The 23,668-nt window shown below is 41.0% G+C and overlaps 1 protein-coding gene across 18 annotated transcripts in view; it reads right to left on the minus strand.

Annotated features, from left to right (window-relative positions):
* KMT2C (lysine methyltransferase 2C) overlaps nt 1-23,668 on the minus strand; it is a 194,248-nt gene that overhangs the window by 164,318 nt on the left and 6,262 nt on the right. The window contains exon 1 of one of the 18 annotated variants that reach the window (XM_061348918.1): nt 10,557-10,950. The exons of the other annotated variants lie outside the window; for them this stretch is intronic. The gene's annotated coding sequence lies outside the window, so the exon portion shown is untranslated. Of the gene's footprint in view, nt 1-10,556; nt 10,951-23,668 lie in introns of those variants that run through there. 18 annotated transcript variants of the gene reach the window in all.

Below are 23,668 nucleotides of genomic sequence, written 5' to 3' on the forward strand. Positions count from 1 at the left end.
CCCACAGTAGTTACAAGTGCCAAATCATCTGATTTCACAGAGTGTCAGAAGAAAAGCCAGATCTAAGAACTTGCATAGCATTTTCTACCCCTCTTCTTCTGCAACATGTTGACTTAGAAATAATACTCTTCATTTGCTCCAACAACCACAAGAAGTCAGCTGTCCTTCTCCAGCTGGTTATGCTGATCAACTACACTACGTTCCCATTAAGTTTATGCTTTCCATAGGTACTGTCAAGAGTATACCAAATCGACAAATTAAATTTGTGGATTCATGCTGAGTTTTTGAGCTTGAAGCATACCAATTTCCATGTTTCACAAAAAGTAATCCTAAACAGCAGCCCAGTATTTCCACTTCCAGGCAAGATAAAGCGGCTTGTCTTAGAAAGCACAACTAAATCTTCTTGATTTTTTTTTTTTAGTTGTAAGTTTTTGTTATTCTCTCATTATTTATGTACTAGCACAGGTGGTTGTGTCAAATTAGCAATGCAATTTATGCTGGTTCTCTAACTGTAAAACCAGCTTATTAATTATATTTTAAAAATTGAATTAAAAAAGACAACAGCCTTTGGTAGTTAAGTAACAGAGGTACAGGAAAACAAGGGACACCCCCAGTCAACAACAGTAGCTTCATATTCCATATTTATCTTCAGAAGACTGTTTTAAGTGAAAGCAAACACCATTTTCATCTCCTTGTGTTTAATAATCAGCTGATGTAAGAGGAGGAGAGATGAACAACGGAAAGCCAGCCGAACGCTAGGCATCTTCAGTGGAGCTTTGAATACAGCCAGGGCTTGGGGTGGGAACAATCAGCCTCACAAACAAGAGACACATCTCAAAACACAGTGCAAACATAATGAAGGGTCCAGCACAAAGCATGGGCTTGGCTCCATCTAACAAACAAAAGAGGATACTTTAATCATATTTTAACGACAGCTTCCACGTGACCTGGTCCATTAGATACTGAAATGCTGCTGCAGCTACCATACAGGCACCTTGGCATTTGGTGGCTAACGGCCAAACTGGCCACTACAGAACCCCTGAGGAAGGACAAATAAATAAAGCTGCAGCAGCCTTGGTTGATGACAGTAGTAATACACTGGGGTTTTTACAGATCTGTAGACCCAGTCATCAGCATGATCAAGTGTGAAACCTTAACTCACAGACAACCAGTTCTATCGGGGAAATATAATATGCAGAATAATTTAGTCTATTTACAGTATAATAAAACAGGTTCAGCATCCAGATGCAAATACTACTGAGCTAACAGAATGAACCCAAAGCTAAGCTACGCACTACAGACATTTAACATCAGAAAACAAGATCACATGATTTCTTAAGGCTGCAAAAAAGTGAAAAATGTACTGCCCTAAAAATGACAAGAAAACTTGCTAACAGCCCAGACATCCCACTTTGGAGTCCACTTGTCTCTTAATGCCTTCAAAAGGCAGTCCCATCACACACACACACACACACACAATTTTTTTCAGTTTAAATAAAATTTCACTGACCTAGCCTGGTAGTTCTCAACTAGGTCTTCAGTATTTGCACACCTCTTTGTAAAGTATGCAGTCTGGTTTTCCCACACACGCATTTCCATGCATCTTGATGACTATAATCACAATTCAAACTGAAAATGCAATCACAGAATTAGCATTTACTATCTCTTCCAACACATGCTACATAGTAGGTAGAAGGCTCAAGAAAATCACAAGTAAAAGGCAGCTGTTCTTCTCATAAAGTGCAGTTAAACTGTGGTACTCCATGCTCAGCATGCTGAATGTTTGTGTGATTGAGGAAAGGCTGGACACATTCAAAGGACATGTGTAATGCTCAACAGAAATGCTATCCTCGACTCCAGAAATCCCACAATTCCTTCCCAGCCTCCCATAGTCAGTGGTTTGGGGAAGTATCATTACAAAATCACTCTTTTCTTATTTTCGTTCTTAGGCATCTGCTGTTAACCACTGCAGGAAACATGACAATGGAACATCCAGATCCCTGATCTGACCCAGTAAAGCTGCCATTGTGAAACAGATAATTTCTCCATATTATCTTACAAACAGACTCTGAAACAAGAGCTAGGGAAACAGAGCTCATCATATTGCCCAAATGACTGTCACACCTAAAGACTGACCTTTAACACCACTAACCTTCATTCCCAGCCTTGCATTCACCATCCTGAACTGGGAACAGTGAACATGCAACAATGTAGCCTTTAGTTGTTCCTCTAAAAGACTTCTGATGCCCAGAGACTCTAAGGCAGTCTCACAGAGAATGAGTTCTGCACCAAGGAGGTGGGAAGGGATCAAAGAAAATGTCTGAGCATCCCATATACCTTCCCATTCAGTAGACGGCTTATTAGGATCTCTGTCCATATTGTACTGAAAAGCTTTATCACTCAGTCATGTGGTCGTTAGCTATCACAGTCAAAAAATAACCTTAAGAACAGCAAGTTTCATGTCATACAGTCATGCTTTTTAACAAGACACTTTCACAGTCAAAAAAACACACCTACTTTTCTTGTATTTAAGCAAAACAGCTCTTCTGGCAGCTCAATGGGCTCTCCTAAGTCATCAAATCCCTTGCAGAGCCTCAGAAATAATGTAAGCATCATGTGTCATGTCACTGAATAAAGGCAGGTGACATTTTCCTGCTACCTTCCAATTCAAAATAATATTCAAACCTAGCATACCAACATTCTAACCTTGCTTTTTTATAGGGAATTTATAAATTTTTGATTCTTGTACTCAGTTAAAAAGACTAGAGAGAGATTTGGAGGAAATCGGTTTTTGCCCCCTACCCTGGCTCAAGTAAGGTAATGAACAAACGAGCTCCTGGACACAAAATCCCTTATTTGAATACTATGCAGATTCCCCAATCTTCAAAGTTAAAGGTGTGAACCTGTCTGAGAAGAGAGGCAGACACTGCGTGTTAAGGAGGACTGAAGGAAAGCTCGTAAGATAGTTCTTCTGGAGAAAACAGGAAGAGGTAAATTATTATCTGTGGAAGGCAAAGATGTGAGCTTCAGGGCAGGGGTGCAGGCAAGATATTAGAGTACAACTCTATTTTGTAATTTGTCAGTTTGTCAGGGTCATGACTTTAACCATCTCACACACAACGGTTAAACACCCAGGCTTGTCTTCTTGACAAAATTTGGCGTGCTTCTTTGAATGCCAGGACCAGAGAGTTAAGGATTGAGTTTTATGAGGAAGAGTTGGTGTTCACTGACTGCGAGTTCATCCTCGTATCTAAAAGTCACTTCATTTCATCCATCCACTTCCCATGAGGATGTGGTGAACGTTCGTGAAGAAATATGGTATGTGGTGAACAAAGTGTCTCTGTCTTTTAAAAATACAAAAACAAGAGTCCCACGATCTGGGAAATTCTATCTTGGAATACACATTCCAAGGTGGCCATGGAGCTCTGTCTGCAAAGGACACTTATGCTGTTCAGGTACAATCTGGGTATAGGATGATCTGCAGAAAGTTTGCTACTGGTGAGTTCAGCTGGCTTAGGATGCTGTTGGAAGGACTGGAGAAGAGATTCCAGGGGAGATTATTTCAAGATACATCTTCTTTCAGTACAGCTTGCAACTATTGAAAAGATTCTGCAAATTAATTTTGGACTCCAGATGTAGAAGATGCTTTCTGTGCTGACATGAAGTGCTTTTGGGGCAGCTGGAAAAGTGCTTTGCGAAAGAACAGCACATAATTCCCTTTGTGTGCCCAGAAGTTCATCTGTTTTACCCAGTGACAACAGTTTTATGTAAGATGCAGTCACTTCCACCCTATCCTTGCTTCTCTTGTAGCCTTAAGAGACATAACATCATCACCACTGCTTCTCTGCCCCTTACTATACCACTACAGCACATCTTTTAAACCCCTCACAAATAATTTCACTGAGAGGATGCTACAGAACAGTCAGAAAAAAAAAACCCAAACCTACCCTTCCAACCAACTGAAGAGACCACAAACATTGTTAGCTTTTCTATTACGAAGGAGCCCTTCCAGACAGCCTTACCCAGATAAAGGTCTCCTACTCTTCACCTACAAACACATGTTATGTACCAGAACATACCAAGTAGTTCTTCTTCATCTGCTTCCTGGCCTCAAAATTTCTGGCACAGGAGACAGTGAAAAGTACACAGACAGGATGTGGAGTAACGTGCAAAATTATCCAACCCTGCATCACTCTGATAGAATTTAACACACAAGTACCTATGATGCTGCTGTGTGTTTGATGAAACTGTATCAGACTGTAGGCTGGGTTTCAGAGGCATGAAACACACATCTAGCTCCTTTTTTTTTTTTTCTCTGCACACAACAGAACTGTGATTCTTGTCTTTATCTGGAAGCAGTGGGAGTCAAACACAACTAACTGGCCAGTAAAATAATAATACAGAAATAAAGAACAAGTTTATGCCTTTTATAATTGCTATGATTTTAGCTTAGCATTGTTCCACATAATCTAAGTTGACAGAAAACTAGTCACAATTTGAAGAATGAAAAACTATTTTGCAATGCCTGGTTTGGTTTTTTTCTCAAGCATCCTTTTCCCCACACTCTCTGATCATGCAAAGCAGCAATTGGTTAGCGCTATTCAAAACAGGAGACACAGAACAGACTAGACTATCAAATTCTTACTTCTACTTCTCATAACTTTTACTTCAATGGGAAACTTTCTATTGACTTCAGCTGTCTTCGAAAGAGAACTATGTACCTTAGAGAATACCCTATCGTCCTGATTAATAATTAAATGAATCTATACAGTACTTATTCACTGATACTTCTTTATTTGGACGTTCGGAGGCATCAATAATGAAAACTTCTCTGTAGTGCTGGTGAAGCTGTCAGCAGCAGACAGTGGCGATTAGGCAGCCACAGGGGAAGGTATAAGTATATAAGATTGTTTACATATTAACTGTATGCAGGTCTGTCAATGACCAGGAGAACTACGTCCCCCCTAAACCTTCATTTTTCCCAGCTGTTACTACAGAAAGCATAGCAAACAATCTTCATCCACAGGGGCAAATGCAACAGATGTCACAACTGGCAACAGCAATTCCTGACTATACACCACAGTTCAGAAACTCTGATTTTCCAGTAACATACTAAACACAAGTCAACCAATTTCAAAACATCCCCAGGGAAAGCAAACAGAACCACCAAAACCAGTAGCTATTCACCGATTCAGCTATAGGATTCCGAAACTATCTATGGAAAAGTGACATAGCTATCTTAGTATCTGAGCCATGGCCAGCAAGAGAGATTCAGTAACCATGTGCACTCTGAAAAATGGAAAAAAGAATATAATTAACTTGAAAACTCCTCACAGCTAAACATTCTACATTACCCTAGGTGAACTTTACTACCTGAAGACAAATATACTGAGGGTGGAAAAAATATGTATCGAATTATTGTACATTTTGTAGACTAATATATAAGCTAAACAAAACACGCAGGCCAGTTTCAGGAATTTGTTCATTCAAAGCTGTAATCCTGATCCACACAAAACGCCTCAGAAATGTTCCAGACTTTCTCACTAACACACACTAACATACTCTGCTTCCAAGAAAGACTGCAAACTATAACAGTTGCCACTCCTGGAGCTACATAACTGTCTTTACATCATTCTTTAAGCTTTTTATTCTTCTTAAATTAAAAATTTTGTCTTCCTTTAACAAGGTGAAAACAGAAAATTACAAGGGGCAAATGGAAGGGAAAAGATGGCTAAATACACATAGCATCATAGAATAGTTTGGGTCAGAAGGGACCTTAAAGTTTATCTAGTTCCAACCCTGTGCCATGGGTAGGAACTCCATCCACTAGACCAGATTGCTCAAAGGCCCATCCGAACTGGCATGAAAAGAGTGACTACTCACAGGCAAGCTACAGCACCAAAATGGATTAAGGTGAAAGAAGACTCTAGTCTATGTTTCTCATCCTCGCCCATTTGTCTTAAAGATTACATTCCTGTAACCCTGGATTCCTCTCTTCTGATGACCGCAAACCCGTGATTCTTCCAAAAGCCCTCTACCTTGCTTTTGTACCCATTCCCATGTGCAATTAGCCTTCTATTAAAATACTGTAAAGCCAAAGTGAATTTTTTCAGAAGAGATTAGAAGAGAACTCACTGCTCAATCCAGAGCTCCATTTTATGACAGTTCTGAACATGTAACGAATGACTTCTACCATGACTGTGACAACCTTTTGCAAGCAAGGCAAGGTTGACGTGGCAGTGACAACACCTAGCACATTTTCTATTACGTGGCCCAGCTCGAGTAACCTTTGACTTAACAGTATCTAACTGTACTGCCAAAAACTGCTCAAGACTAAATGACTAAAATAAAGCTCCAACCTTAGACCTCCTTCTCATTCCTCCAGATATGCCATCTTTGTCCCATCTACCACATCCCTTCCTCTTCCCCCCCCCCTTTGTTCTGCCAATTACATTATACCTTTTTACCATGTTCCTCATGTGTGGAAAAAGCCTTCAAATTTCATCAAACTGAGTATCCTCCCAAGAAACGTGATCCAAAGAAGGTAGATTTCTATAGTAGAAAACTATAAAGCACAGGTAAGAATTCTTGCTTGAGGTTTTCTGAATTCTGGAAAAAATACACCCCTCTTTCCTCCTGGTCTAATGCCATTTCAAATAGATTCCCCATGGAACAATTATTCCATTAACTGCCCACTTCACTAACATTCAGTTACTTCTGTCACATTTTTCCCTACAACACCCAATGGCAGACACTAACAGGGGCAAGAGCATAATTCAGATCATAAGCTAGTTGGGGCAGAAGCCTAAGCAGTAATTACCTGCTCTCACGTGCATATCTTCTAAAACAAGAGTCTTACAAAAGCAATCTACATACTCTTTTTACAGCACTGGGGCATTTGGGGCATGAAAATTCAAAATAAGGATAACAAAGAGAAAAAAATAAAAAGGGGGGAAAAAAAAGAAAGGGGCGGGGGAAGAAAAGGAGATCTGGAATAACAACATGGAAGTACTTATGGTTAGGATGAACACATCGAGTTCCATCTAAAACAAAGAATTCATCTCTGAAATAGAATTATATCCAGGAACAAGCAAACACACAAGCAAACTCTTCTTCTATGCCTTCATCTTCTATGAGTGTCTAATTAAGTAACATTACTCAAGTATTTATCTTTCAAGGCTTGGTAAACCAGGATGAAAACACAGGTCAAAGCAGCCAAAGTGAAATCTTTTATTTTTTAGCTATACTACAAAGGCCCTGTCAGCACAAAGCACTGCAACAGCAAATACGGGCAGGAGGGAGACTTCACCAGAGACAGACAGAAATGCAATGCACTATGACTAACTTTCAACAGATCTTATGGAGGAGTCAAATATCCTCCATGTGTGCAATATCATCTGTACTTATGCCTGGCATTGGACCTCAACTTTAAAATAAGTAAGCCCTAACAAGACCACGTATAATGATGATCCATTTTTTACATCAAAGATAATTCCAAAGGAAAAAAACTGTGATGTTTTGCCACTCATTTTGATATGCACCTATATCTAGGATGTCAGGAAAATAAAATCTGTAAAGATCACTCAAAGGCACATCTGTTTGCTGGATACATTCCGCATCGGATTACCAAACACAAGGACTTGAACGCTTCTCAACAGAAGGCGCTCACCTATTCCCAATACTACGTGACTGCCTCTCTACCACACTGCTTTCCCTACTGAGTTTCTCTGACATTTCCTGGTTCACCTAAGCTGCCCCAGAGAGCACCACTGCAGCACTGCAAATGCCAGGAATCGCAAGAAGACATCTGATATCTGTGATATCACACGCTGGGATACTGCCAGAGAACCACAACATGCCAAAAGGATTTCACAGAGGAAAGGCAGAATTATAAAAGGCTAGCTAAAGGCCCACTGTCAAACTGGGTTTTAATACTTCTCCCTGAAAACACTCTACCTCCTAGAGTTTCCAAGAGCCTTAGTAATTACAAAAAATGGAACAGCCCAAATAAAACAAAAAAAAGTACCTTTTAGCTCGTTTAGAGTGTGCTTTTGACAACACTCCACAGCCAGTTTCCCTTCTTCTCAGGCTTCATACTTTATACTACATGGTATACATAGCATACACTATTCCACACCAAGAGTTTACTATCCACACTTTAAGAATAAGAAAACAGAACTGCAAAGCCCTAAGACTTGAGCACAGTAACAATAAAAGAATACTTCTACCATTACTTTTAAACAGTTGGCTAAATTTCAGGCTGGAAACACCCTGTAAAGCACATGCTGAATGGTCCTTTTAGCCCGAGACAAAAGCAGAAAGCAATACAGGGCTGCTTTTCATTTCTGCTCAGCTGTTTACCTTTAAGATATCTTTCTGGGGCAAGTCCAGTGAACAGTCACAGAAAGAAAGCATACATGATGCAACTACTTTCTAGTGGAATATTATGTAAATGACAATAATACCACCTCCTGCATTTTCCCCTTTCCCCCCCCCCAAAAAAAAACCTCTCATAGAAAATTTTGCCAAAACTCTGCAGGAGTTTCTGTTTCTGAAAGAATAATACAAAAGAGAGAAAAAACTAACAATAATGATAAAAAAAATACATAAGCCAAGGGAGTACACAGTCTGGCAAAATAATTACACCAAAATTCAGTAACAATTGGATTGTTATTCCTTCAAAAAAAAAGAGTATTTTGCCCTAAAAGCATCTAGATACAGTGCCGACAGATTATGTACTACTTTGCACAGAACAGATATAACGTAAGAACAACAAAGTCATAAAACAGCTTATAAAGACAACCTGCAAGTGAGGCAGTTAAAAACTACAGATACTCAATTCCATGTATATTACCAAAGAAAGGTCATTTACAATAAAGTAGTAAGGGAAGCATACACCACATACTTGAAAAATAAATGTACAGTAGTCATCAGCGAAATGAATGCCTGGATAGCAGAGATGCAGCTGATCACATTTGCATTGAGAAAAGTGTATCTTGTCTCTTGCCTCTGCTTGTCTTACAAGTACACGGTTAAAAATCACCTTAAACAATCTGGGAGCTGCAGGTTTTTTTTCTGTGGCAAGTGTATTTAATTGTGCAGGAAAGTCAAACACAACATACTAATACCCCTAGGACGTACAAAAAGCACAAAGACCCCTGTTTGCAAGCTCCACCTTAGTGACTGTGTTTACTTCAATACCCAGTATTTTATTTAGTCACCGAGAATCTTTAAATGTCTGCCTGTTTCAGTTTTGCAACAGAAGTATTAACCCACTACTGCTTTATTTTATGATGAAAAAAAACAACTTTTTTTTTTTCATGCCGACTCTCGGTTATGTCAGAAACTCCCAACTATGCCAAATTACACCCTTCTAGAAAACAGTGAAGTTAAATAATAAAACAACAGTAACTTAGGAACGTTTTTCGATTATGTAATGAATCCGGTTACAGCATTAACTAATGATTCCCCAGTGATTAGCGAGTGTTCAGTACCCAGAATTTAGGTCCATGACTGAAACAGCTTTTCAGAAAAAAATACAAATATACACCATATACAAAGTAACTGGCTCTTACTCTTAAAGAACAGGTTGTTTCGGTTTTGTTGGTTTGGTTTTTTAAATCAACCTGCTACAAAGTAATGCCACTGAAAAAAAAAGGATAGCCAGCCCCTCCTTTTGTCCAAAGCAAAACTGAAATGAGACTTTTCCTTCACACTTCGCCCCAAGTTTGCTAAAGCCAGGCAGTTACGTAACACTGACTTACAACCTATTTGCTCACTGCTCATGCAAAAATCATCATATATGATGGTGTCAACATCCATTACATGGTAGGAATACAGTGCATTTTGAAAAGTGCCTCTTTACTCCTGTCTCTTAATTTACAACTACGAGACAAAAAAGGCGGATGGGAGGATCACCTAAAATTAACACAGGTATGGTTTGGAAGCACGCAAAATTAAAAATTGTAATCTTTTTCAAAACAGTGCTTATGGAGTACTTAAGAATATTGAAGAAAAATTAATCCTATCGCGTTTTTCACCGCTCCAGAATTCAGACGGGAAAAGAAAGTGCTAAAATAAAAAATAAAGGGGGGGTCGAGGGGGGTAACCCTAAACCCCAGAGTTGTGCTACAACGAACCGCATAAAGTCGTAATGGTGATCGAACACGCGTGTGTCCGCGCAGGCACCCGCGGGTGCATCCAGGTGTGCCCACGGAGGGGGGGGGGGGGAAGGTGTAACCCGCGCCTTCTCCCACCCCCACCTTCTTTTATTTTACATTTTAAACGCTCGAGGGTTACCTAGCGAGAAATGTGTAACTCGAACCTGCACATCCACGCCAGCACCGAGGCACGGGATTCACGACCGAGCCCAGCGCCGCGCAAATCCCCTCGACCGGGTCCCCCGCTAAGTTTCTCGGTCCGGCCCCGGCGGCGGGTCCCCTCGTAGATTTCTATCCCCAGTATCCCCGTCCCTGCCGACTCGCCGTGCGCGGCGCCGGGCCCGCTGTCACAGTTCGCCCTTTAATACAAAGAAGTTAAACGACAGCCGTACTCACCGCCGGCGAATTGGTTTTGCGCGACATAGCCCAGCCCCGCGGAACCTCTCACAAATCCCCCCTGGAAAATGGAGGGGCTGGCATGGGTGCGATCCGGAGGGAAGAGAAGTTATTTACATGTCACGGCCCGCGGAGACACAGCGCCGAGCGGAGACACCGACTGCTCAGCACTCCCCGAGATCAGCCATATTACCCCCAGCCCCGCCGCTCCGTACGAGCGCTTCGCTTCCCAGGCCACTGCCCTGGGGCCTCGGCGCGGCCGGGCGGGCGCGGCGCGGGCGGCTTTACAGGGCCCCCATGGCGGCGCCGCCGGGAGCGATCCGCCACCGCCCCGATCGCCTCCGAACTTCGGCTCCGGGATCCTCCCCGAACCAGGCTGGGGCCGCCAGCGGAGGAGGAGGAGGGCGGAGGGGGAGGGGAGCTAGGGGAAGGGAGGGGAGGGGAAAGGAAAAAAAAAAAAAAAAGAGAGAGCGAGGATGAAAAAAAAAAAAAAAAAAGCCGAGCGAAAGTAGATCCGACGCAGCCGGGCGCCGCCAATGTGCGGACCGGAGTCCTGCGGCAGGAGCCGGGGCCGCCGTGCCGACTGCGCTAGCGAGGCTCAGCGGCGGCGGCCGGAGACGCAGCGCCCCCGCCGGAGGCTCCCACCTCCCGGCACAGCCCAGTCCGGCCCCCGCCCCGCGCCCCCCGCCGCTGGGGAGACTCGCCGGGGCTGGCGCCCAAGGAGAACGGCCCGAGGGGCTGCGGCGGGGGAGCCGGCCTCGCGATGTCCCACCGTAAGCACCCGTCCTGCAAGCGCCTTCCCGAGCGGGGCGGGCGGCAGGACCGCCGGCTCCCTGCTCCTTCCCCGCCTCCCCTCCCCCAGCGCCGGCACTTTCCCATTTAACAAAGCAGCGCAACTCTGAAGTTACAAAAACGTTTCTTTCCAGAGATGCCGGCCGCCTCCCGGCTGGACTCCTCCCCGGCCGACTGGGGCCACTCTGGGCAAGAGAGGGTTTCAGCCCTAAGGATGAAGGTGTGACCTCGGGGACTGGCTTTTGATTGCCACCCCCCTTTACCATTTTTCAGGATGTTCTACGCTTCTCCAAACCCAGCCTGGAACGGAGGAGCTAAGAAAGCAAGCTTGACAAATGTCCATCTACAAACGGCTCTTTCCTAATCCTTCAAACGGTCCTTGCCAATTTTCTTAGTCTTCTACAGGGGAAAAACAAATCAAGAACACATTACGCAACGATCATTTCACTAGTATTGATAGATACATGCAAACCAATCACTCTGCCAATTTAAGTAGCAATACAACTGCCTTTGTTCAACTTCCCTTCACTCGAAAACCCAAAACTGCTCTTGTGTACTCTTTTGCTTCTGTCAATCTTCTGTAAGCTTTCCTTAAAATTATTTAAGTGATTTGTTTACATTACTTAAAACTTCTTCAGATACCACCCATCTGCAAGACAAAGGTTGACACGTTGACAACAATAATCTGATTTATCCACCAAACACGAAGACAATGCATTATGTCTATTTTCTCACTCATTGGAATTTTTTTTTTATCAGACTCTCTTGTGTTACACCTAGTTGCAAATGGACACGCTTCACCTCGGGCACCTTCTGATGTGGACAAGTAAGTTCAGTATTGCCTGATCAGTAGTGGCTGGAGAACTCAATAAATGCACACAGGAACTCAAAAAGACCACTTTACCTCCAAGCCTGCACAACCCAGACCCCACACTGATTGACACAATGTGACCCACGCCGGTAGAGGGAGTGGGCCAGTGCTGCTGATCGTGACGTTTTTAGGTGAAACACACTTTTAGGTGCGTGGCCTACAGGAGAGTTTTTATCAAACCAATTCTCTAGAGATCAAGATAAAGCTTTAAAAAGAAAGCACTCACATGAAAAATTCTCCATGTGTTTGCTCTGAAACAAGTAACTATTGTATAAGAGCCATCTGTGCCATGTTAGTGCAGGTACGGACAGATAAATATATTTAGCTACAAGGAGCTATCAAGCTACAGCTTATCAGCACATCTCTGGTAACCACAGGTGTTAGCACACTTTGGCTGCTGCAATGAGGTTAAATATCATAGAATCATAGAATGGTTAGTATTGGAAGGGACCTTAAATATCATCCAGTTTCAACCCCCTGCCATGGGCAGTGACACCTTCCACTAGATCATGTAGCCCAAGGCCCCACCAACCTGGCCCTGAACATTGCCTGGGATGGGGCAGCCACAGCTTCCCAGGGCACCCTGTGCCAGTGCCCCACCACCCTCACAGGAAACAGCTTCTTCTTAATGTATAATCTAAATATACCCTTGTTCAGTTTAAAGCCATTCCCCCTTGTTCCATCACTACCTGCCCTTGTAAAAAGTCCCTCTCTAGATTTCTTGTCGGCCCCCTTTAGACACTGGAAGCTGCTCCTTTAAGGTCACCTGGAGCCTTCTCCAGGCTGAACAAGCCCAGCTTTCTCAGCCTGTCTCCATAGGAGAGGTGCTCCAGATCTCAGAGCATCTTTGTGGTCTCCTCTGGAATCCCTGAAGCCAGGTCCACGTCCCTCTTGTGTTGGAGGCCCCAGAGCTGAATACAGTCCTACCAAGTATGTACCAACTATCTTAGTCTAAACCTTAGCAAAGACAGCAAAACGTCAATATTTTATTTTGCAGTAAGGGTTGGTTATTTTGGTACAACGAACAAGTGGTGAACAGCAGAACTACCACCAAGACATCATCTGATTAACTTATTGCCTTCAGCACTCATAGCTCTTCGGGTTTAACAAGGACAAATCCCTCATGGACATGCATCTCTGCAGAGTTTAAACATTTTTCTAAACAGTTATTCTGAGATTAACTAAAATAAGCTCCTCTTAAACTGAAGAAGATACACAGCTTCTGTTTACTGTTGGGTATTTTCCAAACTGCATTAAATAAAATGAGTTTCTGTGTTTATACTTCACAGGCTAAGCAAGGCTAGAACACCGAGTTTGTTGTTCATCAGCTATCCCCTAAGTGCCCATTTATATAAGCTGCCACTGCAACACCGGTGCGTTACCTTCTGAGGCAATACCCCCTGCAACATAACCAACACACCATAAATTCACAAAGCTGTTTCTGCTCCTATACCTGTAGATATTTTCAAACATGTTAGACTACGTGAAAAACAAAAACAAAACAAAACATGTTTTATCACACCTCGTAATGGGTCACCCGACAAGCTGAAATTTGTTAGTACAATAAGGCAAGCTGCAATTTAATAATAGCTGGTTAAAATAATAATAAATTACTCTCAGTACTTTTCACTACTGTTCATGTGACCCAAGATGCAAGCTAACAGATATGAAGTCACCTTAGCTGGCCTTGTTCTTTGCTAGAGCTCCAAAGCTCTCACTTGCAAGATGCGAGATTTAGTTCTTTCACTGTGGAAGTACATTAATAGCCATAAAAATCTTAGCAAGGAGAAAACCATCATTTTGCTACAGCACAGTCTGATGGCCCAACACTGGTCATGTTGAGTAATTACTACTTTGACACACAAACTGCCCACAAGTTGCCTTCAGTAGGATTAGACAATGAGCTAAAGGAACAACTCAGGGCAAGGTTTCACGTTCAGCCACAGTTCTAACTGAAGCTGCTCCCATCCCATGCCACCTCTTCCCAGGCACTGACCCAGATCTGTTCAGCTGTACGTTGGGTCATGTTGTGAACCAAATGAGTGGACCTCTACTGCTACAGGGGAACCCAGCAAAAAGGAGCAGGGCTGGACACTGAAAAAAGGCAAAGCAATTTTGTCTGCAGCAATTCCCTGCCCTGATTCACACGTCTCCACAAACGTGTGTCACCATGATGGCAAGGCAGAAACTGTTTAAGCCAACACTTCTGCCAAGAAAATGTACATGGGAAAAATGGGATCAGTCATCGTTCTGAAGACAGACTTTTTCGTTTTTTCCTGTAAGCAACAGAAGCGATGGATTTAATGATTAAGATAAAAACTTATGTCTATACATATGGTGGACTTTTTTCCTTCCAAACTCAAGCTGATTAACTCAAGGACAACTCTTCTGAGTTAACCAAGACACATTTAGCAAAGCATGCCTTGTCTGTTTGTGCTAGTTACAATTTTTAACTTGTTAGAAAGTTACTTCACAGAAACCAAGAGAAAATCAGATATAGATACGTCACCACATCCAATAATACATTCCAATCCAAATTTCAGGTGCAATACATGTACAAGTAAGAGAGATGGGCTTTACAATGGGAGGACTACTTGGTTACTATTGCTAGGTCATACATTGGATTTGGTACTTCACCAATTTTAATGTGTACAAAGATGAGTATATTAAGCAGCACAAAGATGTGCTTGTCTTTTCAGAACATTTCTTTCTTAACTTCTGCTGACCTTCTATTTCCAGTATCTTCAATGGGTTTCGTACTATGGTAGTATTGTAACAACTTGAGATTAAGCCCAAAGAATATAGTTACAAAAGGACAACAAGCAGAAAAAGAAACTCATTTTTCCTCAGCATGGCAATTCTACTGAAATGTAAATGTGATTTACCTTCTGGCACCCCTTTATGCTTCCATGATATGGATTAGCTTGAACCACTCTCTTCTCTGAGTACAGTTTCTCTGCAAATTCCACTTCTCATGCCAAAGCATAGATTATACAGTAGTCTGACTCTTTTTTTTTTTTTTTTTTTTTGCATTTTGAAGGGGTTTGGAAGTTCTTCATTTCTAACCTGCACTAAGACAATCTCTGGAGATAGATTCCATTTCTAAAGGTAAAAAATAAAATAATAAATGTTCCAAACCAGATTTTTCCCTCTAGCCTGCACTCTCTCTTTTTGTGAGCATGAACCAGATCATAGCTCAAACGCGCAATAGGTCAGCACCATGTGGTACAGCCAAGAAACATATTTTAGGCATTAACTACAAATGCACATTAACATGTTATTATTTAAATGGTTTCAAGCCATTACATCTCAAATGTCATAACTAACAAGCATGCTATTAGAAATAAAATTTGAACAGGCATTCATTGAAATAGATTTCTGCATAGAAAGTATCAAATTCTGTCTTTGGCTTTGACAGACAAGCTTTGGCAAGTATTGAAAAGGTGCAAGGTGTCTTTCTTCCCTGAAGTCCTTCCATACTTCAGCCACAGGTTACCATCCCTGCAACAGAAATGGCATAACAGCACGCTCCCCTGCAAAGCCTACTGTTAACACTTAATACACTAATGAATGTGAATGGAAGGCAGAAATCCTCCACAACAAGCTGGAGCATACCCTTTTGCCTCTGTGGCTGGTATCTTCCTACAGAGCACCAAAATGAACATCTCAAGGTAGCCTGAGCTCACAAAGTATCACCGCAGCTTGCCCAGCAGCGCAGTGCAAACACTATGGAGAAGCATAGACTGTATCATGTTAAAAAGCATTAAAAAGTAAATAAATATTTGGAAAAAAAATCTAGGTTTCTAAAATTCACATTACCTCTAGAAATCTCAGATTTCCTTACTCACTTCTCCACTCACTTCTACACTTTCCCAACAGCACTATTTTCCCCGGTATTGAAGGAGCATAAGAAGGTAAGAGTGTCATGGCCTGTGTCCATTTCACACCACTAAATGCTGCTATGGGTAAAATCCATTGCATAGCTGAACCAGTAACGTAATACTCCTTCTCAGCTATGGAAATAAAGGGGTGACCAAATAAATTTGGAAAGGACTAAAAACCAATACAGTCAAATAGACCACAAGTTGAAAAGAAGGTGCAAGAAGAGAAAGGTAGAAATTGGGCAATACCTAAGCATTTACGGACCATCAGAAGATGAGCTGTTGCTTACGACAAGCATTGTTAGCTGCTAACATAGGCAGCACAAAACTGTTTTCAACAGCGTATGGTGGAAATCCAGCAAGAATATAAATTCGGACATATTTTCTTTAAAGCAATCAAAATAGCCCTACCTTTTTTGAGCAGACAAACTTTAAAATACACTGTTTAAAAAGAAAATCTGGAATGCCAGGTGGTAGCATATTTTTTTGGGGAAAAAAAACGACAAAAAAACACAACCGTAGTAAGCAAGTAATTATTTACTTAGTATATACTGAACCACCAAGGTTAATAGATAAAGCAAATATCAAGTGCAGAAGGAATAAGGAACACAGACAATGAAACAAAGATGTAGTAAACTATTTTCATTCAAGAAATAATGCAGGAAAACACCTTCTACAAAAGGTTACTACACATAATTCACTGTGGAAAAGCAATGAGTACAACATAAATAATGGCCACGACCACCACACGGGATGCTCATAGAAGAGGATCATGCACCAGCTCAGGTGGAAAAGGCCTCAAAAGTCAGCTAGCCAAACCTCCTGCTCACAGCAAGTCAAGAGTCAGTTCCCAAAATAGTTCACAAATATTTTTGAAGTTCAATTTGTTGTTTACATAGCCAAGTAATTATACATAGTGCTGAAATCAGATGGTGGGATCCTACTTGAAATAGCTTATGCCCCAAACAAACCAAGTACAGAAAACAGAGATCAGGTGATATTCTGGTGGCCTAAATCACACCTAAATCCCTTCATCTAGTATTTCCTATTAGATGACTCTGAGGAACTCCCTCCTCAGTCCTTCTGAATCACATTCCAGATACCCAGTCCTCTCCTGTGACTAAGCATAAAGACTTCAGCAGAATTAGAGTAGACTTCCTCCTATTCATTAGTAAGCTCCTTGAGAATAGTAAAATAAATATCATTATTCTTTTAAAGCTCTGAAAGAAAACAATTCAGATAGAAACTAGACCATCACAATACTGGCGAAAAAGAAACCAAGGTGGCATGACTACAGGAGCTAGAACTCAGTCTCTGCCCTGTCCCCAAGGCCCATTACTAATCACTGTTATGGAATATGCTCCCACACCATATGACGTGGTCACATCCATGCAGCTGTATATTTCCTAGGTTCAGTCTGGGCTACATCTGGGGACCAAAAAAATCCCCAGCCAAAACCAAAACAGAAAACTTCAACGATATGATCTAACATCTATAGTCTTTAGGTAAAAGCCAGCTAACAAATGTCAGTCACAATACTTTCCCAAATTCTAGCCCAGCAAGGAAAATAGTGCACCTTAGAAGACACAGGATAGCTTAGAGTCTAAGCTTCAACTCAGCAAGTCTGTGCATGTCCAAGACAGTTACAACTTCACTTTTTTAAAGTGTGAGCATATTAACTAAGCATAGACAAGAAATTCTCATTGGTCTGAAAAAGGCTTTAAAATAACATGGTCAAACTAACAATTTGAAAACAGGTTCTTTTGTGCCAAGACAGTCAAAACCAAGTAAAATAAAAATAAAAATAAAAAAGACACATTAATTGAAAAAAGTAAACTGAAAATATTTTAAAAACAATATTTATTTACATTAGGTTATCAGTAATTTAACCCCCCCACTGGCACTGTCTGGTTAATGAGCCTTGAGATCAAGATTTTCTGCTTGTCCATGAAGTAGGTACACAACCAACAGTACCTCCTCTGTTCTGTTCTACTGGTAATTCCTTATCTGAGAAAACCACACAGCACACAAAATGTGAGCCAGTTTACCAAGTTTTTGTATTTATTCCTTACCAACAAACACATTTGAAACAGAAACGATTGTATCTCCAAGCTGTACACAGCACATGACAGCACAAAGAATACTCTCCTATTCCGTTACAAAAAGAGGTGACAGAATAGCCAGCCATGAGCCAACCCTCACTGCTACATGAAAGACCTTAGGGAAATAATTTCTTTAAATAATCTTGCCTACAGATCATTTATTTCCTGACTTACCCCTCCCCCAATTTCTATGCCAGATTCTCTCCTAAAGGGTTTCTGGAAGACACAGGCATAAAAATAAATTGGAATTCCCACTGTATCTGTTTTGCACTTTCCTCTGTATAAATCTCTGCCTCTACCAGGATACTGGATGCAAGGCTATTTATGCAAAACATGAACCAGGAAAAACTGTGTGTCAGAGGCCGAAGTAGCACTGAAAGCCAGTATTTCCCAGAGCCTTATGGCTTGTTCATCCCATCTCATCTGCTCCCTCTACAGCAATTCTGCTGTGAGCTCTTCTTCCTAAACTTGCGTCCCTATGGGTTAGAGAACATTAACTGTGGCACACTGTTTGCCCAGGAGGCTGAAAGCAAAACCAATGAGAATTCTGTCAGTCTCATTGAATTCCTCCTTACAGAAAAAAAAAAAAAAAAAGGAAAGAGCACACCACCGGTTACTAGTGAATTAAACATAGCTGGTGATGTTGGCCTTGAGGCTGACTAGCACACAACAGCCTACATCTAGGCTAAGTTTTGACATCCCAAACGAAGCAGCCACACGGAAACTATGCTGTGATCGGTATGTGGCCCAAACAAACTGCTGGGCCAGCCTTGAGAGCTGTTTGGAAGAGTGCTGGCAGGCCCAGGTGCAAACTGAACAAGAAAACGCTGCAATAATCTGACAACAGGATGATAGTGCCCAGTGACTCCAAACCTTCTTTCTTCACAATGAAAAGCATCTGGCCCGTTTCTAAGTGATGCTCTAGTCTCATGCAGTTCAGTGGGCCATGGAAAAAAGAAGAAATAATATACTCACTTGCTTTTATTACAAGGAGGGGGGGATGACAGAGGAGAAGACTAAAAGTTAGGGTAGAAACAAAAACATAAGGCACAAAGAATGCGAACTAGAGAATAAGAAACTGGAAAGGCTGAGAAAGAAAAACGTCCACTGACCCAATGAGGGGAAGATGGTTAAGCCTCTTGGAGCAACAAAGAGAATCTTTCAGAGCATGTATCTTGAGGGTAAGAGGAGACCTTCATCATTCAGACAACTAACAGAAAACCAAAATAACAAAACAAACAGCCCAACAAGTTTGTGAAAATGTTGAAGACACTGTTTCACAAAGTTAAGGATGCCAGAAGAGCAGTTACTTCACACTTCACTCCATTAGGGCAGGCTCCCTTTTAAACATCTCAATGTGTACAGTGATTTGGCTGGAAGTGGTAACGAGAAGTATTCACTGTGCCAAGGAAGGGGAAAAACTGAGAGCAGCAGAAAAAGGAGAACAATTTTTAATCTTCAATTAACTGAAATAAGAAAAGCAAATTTCAACAAACTCTTTGAACTTGTTGCTAGAATCTCTTGAGAGCACAACTTAAAGGAGGGCTGGCAGCTATTGTACTGGAATATACACAACGAGGAAGTATTCCAGCACAGGGGAGAGATAGGCAATGTAGTATGAACACCACCAGCTGCATCAAAAGCAGCCGGTAATAAGGGTCTGAAACTTGAAAGAATCATACTAGGAATGGAAACAAGGGCTTTTTAATGAATATAAAGAAACAGCATAAACTGTCAGGGATAAAAAATCAGAAGAGATAAAAGCACAGCATGCGTTATTACCACTGTGCAATATAAAAGGCAAACAAAGTTTCAGAAGTATTTTAGAAGTAAGAATAAAACCACGAAAATCAGTACATAGCAATGTTACAGAACAACAAATGGGTAACAAAACAGAATCAAACGCCATTCTCTGTATTATTCCAGTCTTCATAAAACAGATCTGTTGTAGCCGGTACTGAAAACTTATTTTATTAGGCTAAACAGTCTGGGAAATTCAAGTCAGCAGGACTGGAAGAAATTCACACTGTAGCTCAGAAACAAACAGAAGAAATCTCTAAACTATGAGTGATATCTTCCATAATACAGTCCTGGTGAAACTGCCCTAAGAGAGGTCAGCAACAATGAACTAGAGCACTCAAAGGGTATTTATCTGCAAATTATTTGCGTTCAGTTTTTCAGTTTCATACAGTCAACGTGGGAGAACATTGAAGGGAGGTTCCTTCCCCCTGGACCTGCATAAGGCAGACGCTATGAACATTTTAAAAGACAAGATCTCAATAAAAATCATTCTGAGAAATTGAAAAGTGGTTCATATCAACCAAGTTGCTTCATAAAGACTAACAAACTTTCGAAGGATCAAACAGGTAACTCCACGTTAAACTTGATCAGTGCAGCAAAAAGGAGACAATCTCCTAATAAATAAAAGCTATTTATGAAAAATGCTCTCAGTTTCAGCTTTGGAGTCTTAACTGCAAGTAATAGAAGACAAAACTGGCTTACTCAGCAGTAAGGAATATTTATTTTATACTTCAGGAAGTTAATTACTGAAACAAATTGCCTAGAGATGCAGTGGAATTGCATTCGCCAGATATATTAAAATAAGTTAGAGAAACATTTGTAAGAAATGGTACAGATACACTACACAAAAGGATGAGCAAGATCACACTGGAGTCTTTTTTGGCCATGAAGTTCCATTCACCTGTTGTGATATAGCAAAATTAAATATTCATTTTATTCACTGTGCTTCTGAACTCCACACTTCAGGAATAAACCTAAATAATCCACATTCTATATTTATCAAATGGCTTACTAATAAATCTCCCAAATTTTGATACAGAATAGCTCCCATTTAACAGTATGGAGCCACCCTATCAGGTTTGTTGAAAAAACCTTCAGCAAGAACACTGCAGACAGTTTTCGCTGCCAAAGACAGGAGCATAGACACTATTATCGGAATACCAGGTTCCATGAACCCTGGGATATTCCAGAAGTCATTCTGGATCAGCTAAGGCTTCCAGACAGTACAGTACTCTCAGTCACATAAGAGGCTGATACACATTTAGCAGTAGAGACTGCATAGTTGGACCACATCTTTGATATCAAAAATTCCTTTTATCTTACTGTGTCATGCAAGTGATTCAAATGCACATGTTCCAAGAAAAAAAATAGTAATCATAATAGGCAAAATAAAAAAATGGTAAATTTTCCCAAGGCTGATCTTTTTTTTCTGATAGCCTAATTAAAACCATTTTTGGCAAGAATTTATTGTCAGTAATGATGCAGCAGAAGAAAAAAAGCCACTTTTTTTTCTTCCCCCTGCCAAAAGTCAGAGGGGGGGGGAAGCATCCCACTTTAACTGGGTTTCCAACAGTTTCTTCAAGAAAAGCAATTAGAACATTGATTACTACAGCACTGAATATTAGTCATATATTTATATTGGAATGGCTGGCAATGGGATTTGGTACATGTGTGATTTAATATTTGCAAAAATGTGAAAGGGAAGAATATTCTGAAAGAAGCAAGATCTCATGTGTTTTTATCATAATGCCTATACATTGATATAATGGTAGGAGGAGCTTTCAGAATACCAAAAGCTACTGTTAACATAAAATATTTTACTTATTCTATTATTTTAGGGTACCTTGAGTATTCAATGTAAGAACAATTTGGAGGATCAAAGTGAGAACCCAAGTTCCTTATTTAATCAATGTTTGAGGCAAAAATCAGTTAGATGAGAACAACTCATCTGCCTACAGGCTGTGAAGAAGCCTCTCAATAGCACTTTTTTTTAAACCACTGACCAACCAGCATATGTAACATGACTGTAGGCTGTAAAAATCTGCCACAATGTCCTGTAAGAACTCTTGCATTGAAAAACTCAAAGAAGTCAGCCTCAAAACCAAACACTGTCAAAACTTCAGACAACCACAGCTATCTCTCCTCAGACACTACTTCAGTCTGGCAATGCTACCAAAAACTGTAGCTGCCTCTCTGCAGCCTGGCCATTTGCTCTGGCCTCCTCCCTCATGCTATCACAAACACATTTCTTTGCCAGGTTAGTTTTAACGCAGATCAATTTCCCAACACAGCTCACCACACGGCTACACAAACGCCTGGGTCAGCACACGGGAGAGAACAAGCAGCTGGTAGTGAAGGGAGGGCAGTCCTGCTGCTGCTTTTCCCTGCCAGAACCAGCTCAAGATTTATGGTGTTTGGGGAAAATAACCACCTGATGCACTCCACAGACTCATTGCCTGTGTTTCTCTAAGTAATAAGAACTGTAGATTTTAAAGTCTTTTTCCTACATCATCGTTATTTCCTTTTAAAGGTATCAGTGCTAGAACTTACTCAATGCAGTTCTTGAAACAAGTGCCCAAACTTATTTTTACTAACCCAGGAATGGCATGACCAGGAATGTCCAGTGCCATCCTTCTACAAGAACAGCAAAAAGGAAAGCGAAAATGCACAATTCAATGAAAGTTAGCAGCAAACAGTTACTTGCTACAGTAAAATGCTGCTTATCTGTACTTATCTAAACTATATGAATCATGAACTGGTAATCAAATCTATTAAAACACATAAAGGAGAAAAGCTTTCGACAGTTTTTAAAACTTGTTAGTCAATGTTTTATAACATTTTAGTGTACCTGTGGCAGCATTTCTTAAGAAGTTAAATCCACAGCATCAGTGTATAATAACATAAGGGAGAGATCATCAGTAGTGGATAAGGAGATTCTATTTTCCCCAGTTACACATGACCCTGGCTGCCCCTCCAACATCGCTGTGGGACAACTGGGCCAAGGAGGGTAAAAAACAGCTCTGGCCTGAGAACGGCAGAGCTTACCTGCTCTCAGTGAGTCAACTGCCTTGGAAAACCATCTCTCAACTCAGATGACGACAAAGAATAGAAATGTCAACTCGCAATTACTTATAAAATAACAATGACAAGAAGTCTGTAGAAGTGGAACACACTAACAAGAAATAATAATAATAAAAAAATTATATCCACAAGCAAAGCCAAGAAAACTGAAGTGGTTTACTGTTTAAAGTCTCCTGCATCAAAAGATGTCTGGTGTGTGAATGGCTCAAAATGTAGCAAGCAAGAGACAGGGTTCTTATTCCTACTTCTGCAAAAATGTGCCTTATTGACCAATATATCTGAAAGGTTGAGATTTCACAGGCTGTCATTGTACTTGATCTGCCATGACACTGTCTGAAAGCACTTGGAGATCCTCTCACAACAGCTACAGAAGTTCAGTGGATCATCAGATACCAACATTAACAAACTAACTGCAACGTCAAAAAAAGAAAAAACCTCAAAGAATTCTTCATTTGCAAGTGCAGTCTGTCTCAAATTGTGAAAAGTGTAGGCTAAGGTTGTAGAAAAATATCTCTTTCCAACAGTAAACCTAATCTCACTCACCCTTAAGACCCAAGTGAAGACACCACTTCATGTTAATCAACA

Source organism: Neopsephotus bourkii, unplaced genomic scaffold (assembly GCF_033783945.1).
Source record: "Neopsephotus bourkii isolate Nb327-2 ecotype Australia unplaced genomic scaffold, CSIRO-AGI_Nbou_v1 NB_53, whole genome shotgun sequence".
Taxonomy (NCBI): domain Eukaryota; kingdom Metazoa; phylum Chordata; class Aves; order Psittaciformes; family Psittacidae; genus Neopsephotus; species Neopsephotus bourkii.